Below are 16147 nucleotides of genomic sequence, written 5' to 3'. Positions count from 1 at the left end.
CAGGAACTATGTCTTATGGCTATTTTTACACAGTGCCCTACAAAGTAGAATGAATGTTCTTGATAACACAATGATAATTTATTATGGCCTAATGTCACAAGGGGGAACTGAAAAGCCAGAGTGGCAATATACCTTGACACTAATGAAAAAGAGTGAAAAGCCTATGTAATGTTTCTCAACTCTAATTTAAAAAATAATAACAGTTGTCTTCAAAGCACTACAACATTTCCCCACATTCCAGCATTTAAGAAAACCCTTAAAGATAATTGAACTATCTTTCCCCTGCTTATGAAGTGCTTTTATAAATTCATGTAACATTAGAATTTTGGTGCCTATTGTAAGATTTATATGAATTCTGGAGTTTAATAATTTTCACATCTTGATAATATACAGGAATACATTAGTAAAGGCAGGAAACACATTAAGAAAATTGCTAGAATGGATCTAAGTATCATCTCCCTGCCTAATAAAGACAGAATCATCTTATTGCCATCAAAGTACCAGAGTTCTAGTCATAAATAACACAACAACAAATACAAGATATGCAATGAGGCAGCATACATACCCCAAATCAAAAGAGATCAACCCAGGGTCTTCTCAAATATAAGCTTTGCTACCAAATAAGACCCCAAAATATTATGAGATGGTAACTGCTTCATTTTTTCAGCAAACAGCTTCATTTGTTGTGTGTACTTTGTACAGGATTATATTATAAATTCAATCTCATGTTCCTCTCCCATATTTCGTTACTATGATTAAAGTCCCATACAGAATTACCAAATTGGAACAAATAAGATTACACGTTAAAGACTTTCAGACCAACTGTCACTTTCAACCCCGATATCTATTCTCTTTGGAGATAAATGTGCAAACTTTGGAGACAAATTTTAGACAAAGTAGCAAAAGGCTCAGATCAAACAAAAATACCTTTAGAAACAAGAAGAAATATCTTTTCATCCAGTGAGGAAGGAACAGACAGAGAAACTTATGGAATCTAAAAGAATAGGGACCAAATAAAAACTTCCTTTTTTTAACAGAAATCAGAACCTAAAGAAGTGGAGGAAGGTACCCACTCATATCAGAAGTCATGCTCTGCATCAAATAGCAAAAGAAAGTGTCTCAAAAAAAAAAAAAAAAAAAAAAAAAACCAGGTTTGTTTGTTTGTTTGTTTTCATAACATGTGAGCAGTCACATTGGAATATCTCTGCCGTGATCAGTAATTTGGGCAAACACAGAATAAAATAATATTCTCTCCCTTGAAGTAATTCAGGGCAGTACTTCAGCAGCACTGAAAAAGCCACCCTAGAAGGTATCAGAAGTAGTGACGTGTACTGCATTAATTACTAGCCCGTGCCATCAAATACAGTCTTTTCTTCATTACTTTTTGGGGGAGTTTACCTTTTCATTTTGGGAATTTAAATACACATACAAAGTAGAATCAATGAATGCATGCTCATCACTCAACTTCAACAATTAGCAATAAATAGTCAATGTTATTTCATCTACTCCTACACACATATGCACGTGCACTTCATATGCCCATATATACATGTATATACTAAATTATACTGAAGCACATGGAAAGACTTTTAAATTCCCTCTTAAGAACCTTAAATTATAGGTCATAGATAGCAAAATATTCTATTCAGCAAACAATTCAGTAAAAACTACTGTTATCACTTAAGGCCTTTGCTTACATAAAGCATAAATTTTATGGAACAAGGTTATCATACAGGTGTAATCCAAATTTCATGCTGTGATACAGAACAGCTACTTAATAATAAAGCTGAGAATCTAACGCATCCACCAGCTTTATGCACGATTTAAATGGCAATCAAAGCCATTATCTACCCGCAAACACTAATCTCAAAAGTAAAAGGACAAGGGGAAAAGAGTTGCAAAGCTTACCCACACAGCCAATTTTACCACGGCAATTGAGAAAAATATGTAACTTTCAAAATCTGTAGTTAAATGAACAGAATGACTAACATATAAAAGAACTGGAAGTAGTTTTCCCTAGGTTCATATTATGTCAAATAAAATGTCAGTTTTCATGAAAACTTTTCTTTTTCATTTTACACAAGAGATTAATATCAACCTGGCTTCTGTGCTAATTCCTTATTTTTAAAAAATCTGTCAGTTATATCATTACTTTCTTCCTGGGAAATGCCTACTCTCAGGGCTGCAGCCACAAACATCTGGAATTTTCTACCTACAGACCCTTTTAGTCTTAAGCAAGGTAAGGCCTCGCTACAGACCATGCTCCTGCCAACGGCACAAGGTCCTTACCGTGCACTGCAGACACTCCCAGAGGAAGACGTGCAAAATCCCAGTCAATTGTAGTGTCCCCGCAAAATCACAAAGAAGAATTCGAGCATTATTCAAGGCATCTGGAGGAATGCAGGACACCGAATTCCAAATGGCAAAAAGACAAAGACTAAATCCAGACCACAGATGGAAAGGCAGGGAAACTTCGATGACCCCTAAGCCAACTCGCCAATTTTGAACCTGGTCTGTCAGCTCGACACTCTGTACCGGGGGACCTGAAAGAGGCCTCCGAGGACAAACTGATGTTAGCTCTCCTTTCTGTAGGGAAATTATGCCTCATATTCACACGATTCAACACAAGTGAGTTTGAAAGATGGTGACTCTAGGATTTGCGGCTTTTCAAAATTCCACACTTCCCAGATAAAAACCTCCACCACCCACACGGACATCACCATGGATTTAAGAGTTATGAACTTCAGGTAAGAAAAATAGGACAATCCAAGAAAACAAGTGCCCAAAAGAGTTCCAAAGAACACTGAAATGCAACTAAGACCTGCAGCATTTCTTTTCCCTGCTGCTTCAAAAACAGAACTCAAAACCAGCAGCACTGGAGACCCTGCTTCTCAGGGAGACAAAACAAACCTGAGGTCTACAGGCCCCAGGGAGATAAGCTGGTCTTCTACTTCCATTCCAGAGCTCTGGTTTCCCGGTGGTGATGCAAACCTTCTGAGCAGAGGACCAGAGTGTGGGACACTGGCTCCAGGCAAAGTTCAAAACCTTAGGATCATTTTAAAACTTCAGATTGCCAATGTTCAATTTTTTGTTTATGGGGAAGCTACATCACTAAGATTCTGCTACCTCTAGATGCACATAAAATATAAAACTTATATTCATATGGAGGCTTTGTGCAAATTTCACTAATCCAGATGTGAGGAAATCCAAAGTTATGATTCCCACAGCAACTGTAATCTTGGCAAACACGTATGCATGCATTGTATTCTGTATTACTTCAGATGGTGGGGGCCCTAAAAGAAACTTAGAAGAAAGCATATTTTAATCACCACATCTAATTAATTACAAAGAAAAATTCTCAGAGATTAGAAAAATGCCTTTCTTCAGGAATAGTGGAGCTATTTCTTTGAGACAACTAACAAACCCTAGACCAAGCACTAAAGAATGTACTGGAAGAAACAATCCTTACCTGGCCTGAACACCATGGGCCAGGCAACTTAACAGGGTTTTCTCTAAACTCTCATTTCTAATTTAAGACAATCAGCTAGTGGTGTTTAAAACTTCATTTCAGGGGCGTCTGGATGGTTCAGCGTCCAACTTCAGCTCAGGTCATAATCCCAGGGTCATGGGATCGAGCCTTTTGCTGGGCTTCACACCGAACTTGGAGTCTGCTTAAGATTCTCTCTCTCTCCCTCTGCCCCTCTCCCCTGCTCACATACTCTCTCTCTCTCTAATAAAAAACTTAAAAAAAAAAAAAATTTTTCATTTCGAATATTTAACACTCCCCAAACGTACCTTCTGTGCCAATCGGATGCAGAATAAGCTCACTTTTAGCTCCACTTGAGGCAACAGAAGAAACATTTTAAGTCACCACAAAACGGATTAGCTACTATAAGTCAAATAATATTTGCTTATGTCCACTAATATAGAAAACAGTTTCACTGGTCCTTAGTTCAAGGTTAAAATGCCAGTTTCTAGAAGGGTGAATGCTACTCAATAGGCTATAAGTTTAATGGAAGGCAGCAGAGCTTAAGTGGTTAAGAGACTTCTGCAGCCAAAATGCCCAGGTTTGAATCCTAGTTCTGCCACTGAAAAGCTGTGGCTTTGGGCATATTACTTAACATCTCTGTGCCTCAGTCTCACTATCTAAAACAGGCAATAACAGAGGCGCCTGGGTGGCTCAGTCAGTTGGTGTCCAACTTCAGTTCAGGTCAGGATCTCACAGTTCATGAGTTCAAGCCCTGCATCAGGCTCTGTGCTGACAGCTCAAAGCCTGGAGCCTGCTTCAGATTCCAGGTCTCCCTCTCTCTCTGCGCCACCCCTGCTCACACTCTGTCTCTGTCTCTCTCTCTCAAAAGTAAATGAACATTAAAAAAGGCAATAACAAAACCTACCTTGTAGAATACTTGAATTCTAAATGAGGTAACATAGGTAAAGCTCTCACAACAGTTCCTGGCAGATAGTAAGCACTAAAAAAGCATTTGCTATTATTAATGTAAGGTCATTTATTTTACCTTGGCAGCAATCTTCATTTATTTGGAAAAGACCAAAAAAATCAGTCTCTGTAGCACAACAGTAATAAATGACCTTCCCTCCTCTTGCCTCCTTTCTCTGACCCTCTTGCTAAGTAAAGACACAGTCCAAACTCCTTAGCTAAACATTTAAGTTGCTTCATAAGCTGTTGGCCAATCCTAGCTGATTGTCTTCCCTACTCCTATTATAACCTTCCGCTTCAATCGAATTAGTTTTCTCACAGTCCTCTAAATAAAGCTTGTACTCATTCAACAAACATCTGAGAATCTGTAAAGCCAAGCACTGTGCTAACACCACATGCAAAGTTGAAGACACAGTTTCTGGCCTTAAAAAGCTAACAGGATATAACAGAAGAAGGCATGTAAAAAAAAATAGTTTCAATAGAATAGAACTACAGTCCCAAAAGGGCAAAAGTAAGGTAGCTGCAGGGACAGGGGCTGGTAAATTCTATTGGTGAAGAAGTCCCCTCAGGGAGGGCTTCACAGAAGGCTTATGAGAAACGCTCAAGGATAAAGAGGAAAGCACCAGGCTGAGCAGAGGGCCAGAGGGCAAACAGTGAAAAGCATGGGCAAAGAAATTCTGGGTAATGAGGTACAGCTGGACTGCTGGAGCACAGATGGAAACTAGAAGCTGGCAAACCGGAACAGCCAAAAGGAGAATTGTACCCGAGTCAGAAGCACTGGGGTTAAGCTCTGCCCAGGAATCACCAAAGAATTCTGAGCAGGTGCCTAACATGATCAGATCTGCATGATCCCATGGTCACTGCAGTGGCAGTTCAGAGGCTGATTTGAAGGAGAGACTGGAGACTGAAAAACCTGTTAAGACAACTGGAAGGGTCCAGGTAGCAGTAGGGATGGAAAAAGGAGACGGGTTCAAAAATGCAAATTAAGAACAGAATTGGGGGTGCCTGGGTGACTCAGTAGATTAAGCATCTGACTTTGGCTCAGGTCATGATCTTGTGGTCCATGAGTTCCAGCCCCACGTCAGGCTCTGTGCTGACAGCTCAGATTCTGTGTTTCCCTCTCTCTCTGCCCCTCCTCCTCCCCTCAAAAATAAACATTAAAAAAAAAAAAAAAGAACAGAACTGTTAAGACTTGGTATGAGAATAAGGAGTGGAAATCTGGGAGGACTCAGAGGTTTCTAGCTCTAGTAACTGAAGAAATAAAAGAATGGTGACAACACTTAGGCAGAATGAAGAGTACATGACCTCAAATACAGAGCCTGAGTCTTTATTCTAACAGCGATGGAAAGCAGAATAGGGACATAACTTTAAAAAAGTTAAAAACTTCAATAGATCTTTAATCAGAGAAGAAACGAGGAAGCACTGCCAAAGATCCACACACTCCCCCCAACCAAGTGCACCAGGCCAAAACAGTTTTAGAGACAGGTAATTTCAATGTTATTTAAGCTTTTCAACTTATTCTATGAGGCTAAATAACCCTGATACCAAATCTGACAAACATCACACACACACACACACACACACACACACACACACACACACACACACACACACACATTCTTTCACACAGAGAACTACAGAATTTTGGGGTTTTTTAATTTTTTTTTATGTTTATTTTTGAGAGAGAGACAGAGCATGAGCAGGGGAGGCGCAGAGAGAGAGGGAGACACAGAATCCAAAGCAGGCTCCAGGCTGTGAGCTGTCAGCACAGAGCCCGACACAGAGCTCAAACTCAAGGACCATGAGATCATGACCTGAGACGAAGTCGGACGCTTAACTGACTGAGCCACCCAGGCACCCCTACAGGATTTTTGTTATAAACATAAATGCAAAACCCAAAATAAAAATATAAAATCCAACACTGAATTCTAAAAATTATGTAACATAAACACATGGTATAGAATGTTTATTCTAACATGATTCAAATCATGAAATCTGTTAACATATCCATTAGTAAATTAATGGAATAGAACTAAATCATCATGAAGATAGAAGCCAAAAGGCACTAAGTCCAACACCCTTTTTTTTTCACTTGTCACAAGGGTTACAATCAAACTCCATTCACTGAGCCAGAGACCGTTGTCCCTCATGTAGCACATCACCTACATTTGTGAGTTCATCCACCAGCCAGTGGCCTCAACTCCAAGCTCTAACAATATGCACCCAACACCCATTCTTTTTTTTTTTCTTTTAAATAGGCTCCACACCCAGGGTGGAGCCCAGTGTGGGGCCTGAACCCACAACCTTGACATCAAGACCTGAGTTAAGATCAAGAGTCAGACACTTAACCGACTGAGCTACCCAGGTGCTGACAGCTCAGATTCTGTGTTTCCCTCTCAGGGTGCTACCCAGGTGCCCCACCAACATCCATTCTGAATTAAGACTTCTTAGTAAACCAGGGCTAAAAAGAAAGTTTTCTAGTGCAAAAAGAAATTTTTCTAGTGCAGTAAGATGTACTTCTCAAGGAAACAACACCTCTTATGTGGTACTCAGGCCAAGAATAACACATAACTTGAATTTAATCATGAGGAAACATCAAAACAAACCAAACAAGGAACATCCTTTAAAAAAAAAAAAAAAAGACTCTATTCTTCAGAAATATCAGTTTCATAGAAGACAAAGACTAAAAGAACTGTTGCAGATTAAAGGAGACAAAGGAAACATGATAACTAAATGTCATGTGTAATCTGAGATCTTGTGCTAGAGGAGGAAAAGACGCTAAAAGACGCATTACTGGATCAACTGAAAAAACTGTAATGGCAGATGGCAGATATGACCTAAGTTGTATCAATTCTAATAACTTTTCTGTAGGTATATAAGAAAACATCTGTATTCCTGGAAAATACTGAAGAATTTAGGGGTAATCACATATGCAATTTAGTTGCAAGCAGTTGAGGAAAATTTTTTACCTTATAATTGTGTGTGTTTGGCTGAGAAAGTAAGAGAAAGAGTACAAATTATGAAGGAAATGAAACAAAATGTTAACAACAGATGATCTAAGCAAAGGGTATATGCGCTCTTGGGTGTTCATCCCAGAGAAACAAAGACTTACGTTCACACAAAAACCTGCTTATGAATGTTCATAGCAACTTTATTTGTAATAGCCAAAAACAGAAAACAACCCAGATGTCCTTCAGCAGAAAACAGTGAAACAAGGTGCCATACGTTCACACCATGTAATACTAGTGACAATAAACGGGAATGAACTATTGATACATACAATAACCTGGATGAATCATAAGGAAGTTATGTTGAGTGAAGCAATCTCAAAAGTTATGTACTGTAGGCTTCCATTGACAGTATTCTTGAAATGGTAAATTAGAGACAGAAAAGAGTGTCATGGTTGACAAAGGTTAAGAAGGCAGAGAGGGAGGGGCACCTGGGGGGTTAGGTCAGTTAAGCGTCCAACTTTGGCTCAAACCATGATCTAATGGTTCATGAGTTCAAGCCCTGCATCAGGCTCTCTGCTGTCAGCACAGAGCCCACTTCAGATCCTCTGTCCCCCTCTCTCTCTGCCTCTTCCCCCACTGGTTCTCTCTCTCTCTCAAAACTGAAAGAAAGAAAGAGCAGAGGAGGGAGATGGCTGTAGCTATGAAACGGAAGCACAAGAGATTCTTGTGAAGGACCTATTTTGTATCTTGACTGCACTGGTGGTCACACAAATCTACAGATGTGATAGAACTAAATACACACACACATCAGTACAAATAAAACTGATGAAATCAAAGTAAGATGGGTGGATTGTATTGACATCAATTTCCTAGCTGTGATATTATAGTTACATAAGAGGAAAATAGGTGAAGTATACAAAAGATCTCTCTGTATTATTTCTTACAACTGCATGTAATCTATGAGTTTTAAAAATAAAGTTTAAAAAGGAAAAAAGTTAAAACAAAAAATAGCAACAGAAAATAACTTACAAACAATGATAAAGCACTAGAAGCATTCCTATTAACTTTACTAACAGGAAAAGGATGCCAGCTATTACAGTGTTATTTAGTATCATTCTAAAGGCACTAGTCATTACTGTAAACAAAAAAGGCCATATAAATAGTTTAAGAAGAGAAAAATGATCAATTATAAATGAAATCCTTGCTACTTAGAAAATCCAATACAATCAACTGAAAAAAGTAGAATGAGTTCAGTAGTATACAATATCCAAATATAATATATAAAAATAGTCTTTTTATTATATCTTACTAATATTCAATTAGAAAACTTTGTATAATAACTTCATTCTGTTTTTTCATTCTTTACATAAGTTACATATAATTATTGTTTAAATATTTAAAAATTGACCCAGGAATATAATGACTATGTGGTTGTTTTTTTTTTTAATGTTTACTTTTGAGAGAGACAGACAGAACATGAGTGGGGGAGGGGTAGAGAGAGAGGGAGACAGAATCGGAAGCAGGCTTCAAGGCTCCAAGCTGTCAGCACAGAGCCTGACGGGGGGCTCAAACCCATGAACCGCAAGATCATGACCTAAGCTGAAGTCCAACACTCAACCAACTGAGCCACCCAGGTGCCCCTGACTATGTGTTTCTAACAAGCTTCTCCAAACAACATATTCTCCAATTCTCCCCACTGAGCACCATATTTGTTTCTGATTTGTTGTGTTTCAGTCTCTAGTCCATCCTTCATTTTAGAAGCCAAAAGCTAGAAAGTAGATTCAAAAATGTTTTCCAGTCCCCCAGGGCCTTACTTACATACTTTCCCCAAATCTAAGACAGTTATAAGGGATGAGGTTCTAAGGTTTCTTCCAGCTCAGAAGCTCCATTTTGCTAGATGCTAGAATCCCATTAATCAGCTCCAAGAGACTAAGTGCACGTTCTTCTGCAGTCCTCAGGACCATCTCTCGTCTTCATGAGGCTACTCTATCCCAGGAATTCCAAGTTCTCAGTCAGCGAAGCTCACTCTAAAGCAGACCCGCATTAATCCACCCATTTTTAGTCAAGGCCTCTCACATTACCCCCATTTCAAACTGGAGCTGCTTCTAAACCACTACCAGGGGGCGCCTGGGTGGCTCAGTTTACTGTCCGATTTTAACTCAGGTCATGATCTCGAGGTTGGTGAGTTGGAGCCCCGCATCAGGCTCACGGCACAGCACCTGCTTCAGATCCTCCGTCCCCCTTTCTCCCTGCCCCTTCCCCACTCATGTTCTCTCACTCTCTCGCAAAAATAAACATTTAAAAAAATTAAGAAAAACCAACACACCATCAGCCCAATCCATTTCCTCCAGTGTATATCCTGCGCTACATATCCTATGTAAAAGCCAAGACAGCTTTTCATTCTTTAAAAAATAGTACTTCTAAAAAAAATAGAAGTACTTCTGCTAAACTCCAGGTCTTCAATATCCAAGAAAAACTTTAGTTAAGAAGCAAAAATAATAAGGGGGGGGGGGGAGCAAAGACTGCAAAATCAATTTCCCTAGTACTTAAAGAGCATGGAACCTACTGTATTAGAGAAGGAAAGAATGACATACACTTTTAAGAAGAAAAGAATTTCTTTTACCAATATTTTTTATGTTTAAAAAAATTTTCAACTTTCTTGCAACATTTTCATTCCAGGAACAGCACTGAATTAAATTCTCAGGTGCAGGCTCTGGCCTACAGATGAAGGATGACAACTCAGCATCTTACAAATGCCAACAGTGTAGCATCGAACCATCTCTTTAGTCATCTTCGCCTCTCATCATGTGACAAATGAAACCGATTTAGATATACCACATTCATAACAATTCTCTTTAGAAAGTAGGATTACTAGGGATTCTCACTTTAAAGCACACATTTTAATAACGTTTAATTTTTTGTTTCTTACAAAAGTATGAATTACTTTTGCAATCAAACAACAACACATATACATACATATGCACACATATATCTTAACTCTATTTAGCAATAGAACAGAGTCTATTCAGGCTATTGCTAAAAAAACAATTACGCTTTATCATAAATCAAGTTGGTTCAATGGTTTAAGAGGAGACGCTAAGCAAAAATTTCAGCATGGTCTAGGAACATCTACTCGCCTTTCCAGAACCTATTCCTGCAAAATTACACACATTTTGTAATTACCAGCCCAGAACTGAAAATGAATGCCTCTTCATACAGTTAAAACTATAGCAGAGAATTTCTCATTTTAACAAATGTTGCCAGCATTGTTTTCATTTCTCTACATAAGATAAATTGATCACATAGGAAGTGTCACTTCATAGCTTCCCTGCTTAGTTCAATAGGTAAAAATACCTCAAATTACTTATACGATTGCAATGCAGAACATCTCAGTAGTGTCACATCCAACACAATCAACACTTAACAGACTTTCCTTGTGACAGATGACACAGGGAAAAGCTACCAAGTTTGATTTAAATGAAGTAAAAAGGCCAATATGAAAAAAAATGAAGAAACCATGTTCCTCAAAGGTTTATTACTAATCCTTCAACCACGGTTTCCCAGGCACTAAGTGGGACGTTACCGTCATTGCCACGCAAAGCACAGACCAGCAGCAGCACAGCAGCACGTGGGAGCTTGGTAAAAATGCAAACTACCAGGCCTCACCACAGACCAACCGAATCAGAATCTCTAGGAGTGGGGTCCTGAAATTTGTATTTTAACAAGCTCTCCTGGCCCTTCTGGTGCTCACTAAAGACTAAGAAGCAATGCACTAAGCTTCTAGAATTGGACTGAACACACCCCTCTTTCTTAACTCGCATGCACTTCCAAATAGTCACAACCATACTGGCAATGACGCTGGTGTGGGTAAGGATACTAAATGTAACGTTAGAGAAATAACCTCAGGTAATCTCGGGATATCATCTGTGAAACAAGAGGGATTGTTTTAATGTCTAAACATCTAATTCATTGTGTAATTTCAGCCTAACAGGTAAAAGATCCAACTGCCTGAACAAGTGAATAGAACAGAACCTCATCATTCTATGAAATTCATATCTGAATTAGAAAGAAATCTTCTCCCAAAACAAAGCCTTCCCTGACCACCCAAACTAAAAACTAGTGCTTCTCAACTGGGGGCGTTTCTGCCCCTCCCCTCCAGGGACATTTGAGACTACCTAAAGACATTTCTGACTGTCACAACTGAGGAGGGTCCTAGGGCATCTAAAGGGTAGAGGCCAGGGGTGCCTGGGTGGCTCAGTCAGTTGAGCGTCTGGCTTCAGCTCAGGTCATGATCTCACAGTTTGTGGGTTCGAGCCCCGCATCGGGCTCTGTGACGAGAGCTTACAGCCTGAAGCCTGCTTCGAATTCTGTGTCTCCCACTCTCTCTGCTCCTCCCCCGCTCATGCTCTGTCTCTCTCTCTCCTTCAAAAATAAATAAAAACAGTAAAAAAAAAATTTTTTAAGGGTAGAGGCCCCAGGTACTGCTCAACACCTCACAATGTTCAGGACAGCCCTCTTTCCCAACAAAGAGTTACCCAGTCCAAACTGTCAATACTGCTGAGGCTGAGAAACCCTGATCTAAATAAGGTTCCCCAGTCTTCTTCTAGCCTAGCACATTTTTCTACTTCCTTCATTACACTTATCACTCCTGAAATGGCCTGTTCATCTCTGTGCACATGTGATTATCCCCAATGTCCACTCAAAGCTCCAGGAGGACAGGGGCTTTGTCATCACTGCAACCACAGTGCCTACAACAGGAGTGGCAAGTGGCAGAACTCAACAGACATTTGATGAATTAAGAATGAAAATATAAAAAGCAGGAAATTATCACCAGATGAAAGAATGGTATAGACTAGATTTCACCAAAGACATAAAACCTGTGAAAAACACTAGTGACTGGTGACTGACTATAACCAGGGCTCAGGAGGCTCACTGAGACAACCTCTCCAAAGATCTCAAACAAAAATTCCAAGAAAGGGATGTGAGTCTAAATATAGAAGAAAAAACCTAGAGCATAGTGTGTCTAACAAAGATGGGTCAAAGTCTGAAGACATTAAAAGAAAAAAAAAGTTTGCTTTTCAATGCAGGTTTCAAATGAGTTTGCCAATGATTATCATTAAAAGATGCTTTGGCAGAGCACCTGAGTGGCTCAGTCAGTTAAGCCTCTGACTCTTGATTTCAGATCAGGTCATGATCTCACAGTTCACAAGATCAAGCCTCGAGTTGGGCTCCACCCTGACAGCACAAAGCCTGCTTGGGATCCTCTCTCCCTCTCTGTCCCTCTCTCGCTCTCTCTCTCTCTCCCACACACACACACACACACACACACACACACACAAATGCACGTGCGCGCGCACACTTAACGTTCTCTCAAAATAAATAAATAAACTTAAAAAAAAAAGATGCTTGAGTGGTGCCTGAGTGGATCAATCAGTTAAGCATCCAGCTCATGTTTTTGGCTCAGGTCTTGATCTCAGGGTTGTGAGATCGAGCCCCACATTGGGCTCTGTGCTGGGCATGGAGCTGGCTTAAGATTCTCTCTCTTTCCCTCTTGTCCCTCCTCTGCTCTTGTGCACATGGTCTCACTCTCTCAAAAATAATAAACAAAATAAAGAAGTGAAATCTCTTATCTTAAATAAATTAAAAAATTAAAACATGAGAGAGAAAAACATCAATTCTAAGAAGTAACCAAAATCACAAAATGCCTGTGGATAAAACTAATAAGACAGATTTAAGATCTAAAGTAAATTTTAAAAGCATTTTCAAAAACCCAAAAGACAGAGGCACCTGAGTGGCTCAGCTGGTTAAGCATCCGACTTCAGCTCAGCATGGAACTCTGTGCTGACAGCTTGGAGCCTGGAGCCTGCTTTGGATTCTGTCTCGCTCTCTCTCTGCCCCTCCCCTGCTCGCCCTTGGCGCGCGCGCTCTCTCTCTCTCTCTCAAAAGTAAATAAACATTAAAAATTTTTTGAAAACACATGAAAGACCTAAACAAATAAGCACACCCTGCTCTTGACCAGAAAGACACAAGATTATAAAGATGTCAGCTGTAAATTAGTCAAAAAATTACAACGTAATCACAAATTCAAATCATGATTTTTTTTGACAATCTCATCTTAACAATCAAATGGAAGAAAAAAGGCAAAGGATGTGAATAGCCATCATTCCAAAGAAGATATATTCATGACCAACAAGTTCATGAAAATATGCTCAACACCATTAGCCATCAAAAAAATGTAAATCAAACCACAGTGAGGTTCCCTTCACTCACTAGAAAGGCTGTAACAAAGCAAAACACAAACCAGAAAATAACAAATATTGGCAAGGATGTGGAGAAATTGGAACTTTCATAAATTACTGGTAGATACGTAAAATGGTTCAGCCACTGTGGAAAACAGTTTGGAAGGTCCTCGAAAAGTTAAACATAGAATGAGCATATGACCCAGCAGCTCCAATTCTAGGTATATACCCAAAAGAGTTGAAAATAATTATCCAAACAAATACTTATACACATAGGTTCATAGCAGCACTATTCACAATAGCCAAAAGGTGGAAACAACCCAAAAGTCCATCAATGGATAAATAAATAAATTGTGGCATATACATCAAATGGAATACTTTTTTGGCCATAAATAATGAGGTTTTTTTGAAAAATTAGCCCATGCTACCACATGGATGAAGCTGAAAAACATTATGCTAAGTGAAAGCAGCCAGACACAAGACCATATATGATTCCATGTATATGAAATATCCAGAATAGGTAAATGCACAGGGACATACAGAGATTGATGGTTGCCAGAGGATAGGGAGAGGGAAGAACAGGCAGCAACACTTAGCAGGTACAGGGCTTTCTTCTGGAATTAGATAGAGGTGGTGGTAGGACAACACTGTGGATGTACTAAATGCCACTGAGTTGTTCCCTTTAAGGTGACTGATTTTATGACATGAATTTCACAGCAGCAAAAAAAACTTTTAAGTATCAAATATAAGAAGAAAATGCACAGAATGATGGGAAATGTTTGCAAAGAAAGAGTAACGAGAAAAGATCTGTTCTGGGGCACCTGGGTGACTCAGTCGGTTAAGCATCCGGCTCTTGATTTCCGCACAGGTCATGATCTCATGGTTCATGAGATCAAGCCCAGCATCAAGCCTGCCCTAATAGAGCAGAGCCTGCTTGGGATTCTCTCTCTCCCTCTCTCTCTCTGCTCCTCCCCAACTCACAGGCTCTTTCAAAATAAATAAACATTTAAAAAAAAGAAAAGAAAGTCTTCTTAATTAAGACAAAAAACACAGAAACCAGAGGAAAAGACTCAAATTTTAAAAATTAAAAACTTCTGTATACCAAAAGAAACCATAATGACCAAACAGACTGAGAAAAAATATCTGCAATATATAAGAATTCAAAGATTAATATACAGAAAATGTCAAGACCTACAAGTAGATATGAAAGAAGTAAACCAATTAACACAAAGTTAGGGGCACCTGGGCAGCTCAGTCAGTTGGGCGTCCGACTTCGCCTCAGGTCATGATCTCGTGGTCTGTGAGTTCGAGCCCTGCGTTGGGCTCTGTGCTGACAGCTCAGAGCCTGGAGCCTGCTCCGGATTCTGTGTCTCCCCCTCTCTATGCCCCTCCCTGCTCATGCTCTGTCTCTCTCTCTCTCAAAAAATAAACGTTAAAAAAAAATTAAAAAATAAAAAGTTAAAAAAAAAAAGAACAGGCCAAAGATAGGAGCAATCACAAAAAGAAATATTCAGATTTAATTGGTCTTTGGCCTAGGCATGGGCATTAAATCTCCCCAGGTGATTCTTATGTGCAGTCAGGATAAAAAACCCCAAATAGATACCTATCTGAAAACGGGGAGTGTCCAGGCTGCCCAAGGTAAAGTATAAGGGGGAAAGACAGCAAAAATGAGCCATCTTCAAGGACTTCTACCCAGTCACTGAGGTACGGCCCTGAGAAATGGGTTCTGGAGTGCCTGGAGATGGAATACCCCAAAGGAAACCGGGTTATTTTTATCCAGTCAGAAAGCATTATCTTTTTTTTTTTCTAAAAGGCAGAAACATATGAATCTTATTCTTTATGAGACTAGTGAGGAAAATTATTAAGAAATAAAATTACGGGGTGCCTGGGTGGCTCAGTCGGTAAGCATCTGACTTTGGCTCAGATCATGATCTCACAGTTCGTGAGTTCAAGTCCCACACTGGGTGAGTTCAAGCCGTGCTTCAGGTGAACTTGTGCCCCCTTTGGGTGAGCTCGAGACCTGCTTAGGGTGAATCCCACTTCTCTCTCTCTCTCTCTCCCTCAGCCCCTCCTAGGATTCTCTCTCCGCCCCTCACTCACTTACATCCATTCTCGAAAGAAAGAAAGAAAGAAAGAAAGAAAGAAAGAAAGAAAGAAAGAAAGAAAGAAAGAAAATTATGCTAAGTACAAGCAGCCCAGGATTAATTATTTGCAAAATGTGACCAAAGCAGACACCCATGTTCTAGGGAGAAGCAAATCACTAAAAAATATCTGCATTATGATTCCATTCTACAAACTTCAAAAACATGCAAAATTAAGTAACAGTTTAAGGATACAAATGATGTGACCCAAGTATAAAGAAAATATAAAACATAGGTTACTTCTGAAAAAGAAAAGGAGAGGTGGCATTACAAACAAGAATGTAGATCTTTAATGGCAACGGCAATTTTTTCCTACACTGGGTGGTTGGTTACATGGGTATTCACCGTCCTATTACTCTGTACACCTTACACATGTTTTGC

The 16147-nt window shown here is 39.5% G+C and overlaps 1 protein-coding gene and 1 pseudogene across 6 annotated transcripts in view; both read right to left on the bottom strand.

Moving 5' to 3' along the window:
• The window catches only part of DIS3L2 (DIS3 like 3'-5' exoribonuclease 2), a 348816-nt gene that overhangs the window by 316963 nt on the left and 15706 nt on the right, over positions 1-16147 (bottom strand). The gene's annotated exons all lie outside the window — the stretch shown is intronic.
• On the bottom strand, positions 6526-6659 carry LOC113598366 (uncharacterized; annotated as a pseudogene).

The sequence above is a fragment of the Acinonyx jubatus genome, chromosome C1 (assembly GCF_027475565.1).
Source record: "Acinonyx jubatus isolate Ajub_Pintada_27869175 chromosome C1, VMU_Ajub_asm_v1.0, whole genome shotgun sequence".
NCBI lineage: Eukaryota > Metazoa > Chordata > Mammalia > Carnivora > Felidae > Acinonyx > Acinonyx jubatus.
The sequence above is the reverse complement of the archived record's forward strand: the minus strand, read 5'-3'. Positions and strand labels throughout refer to the sequence as shown.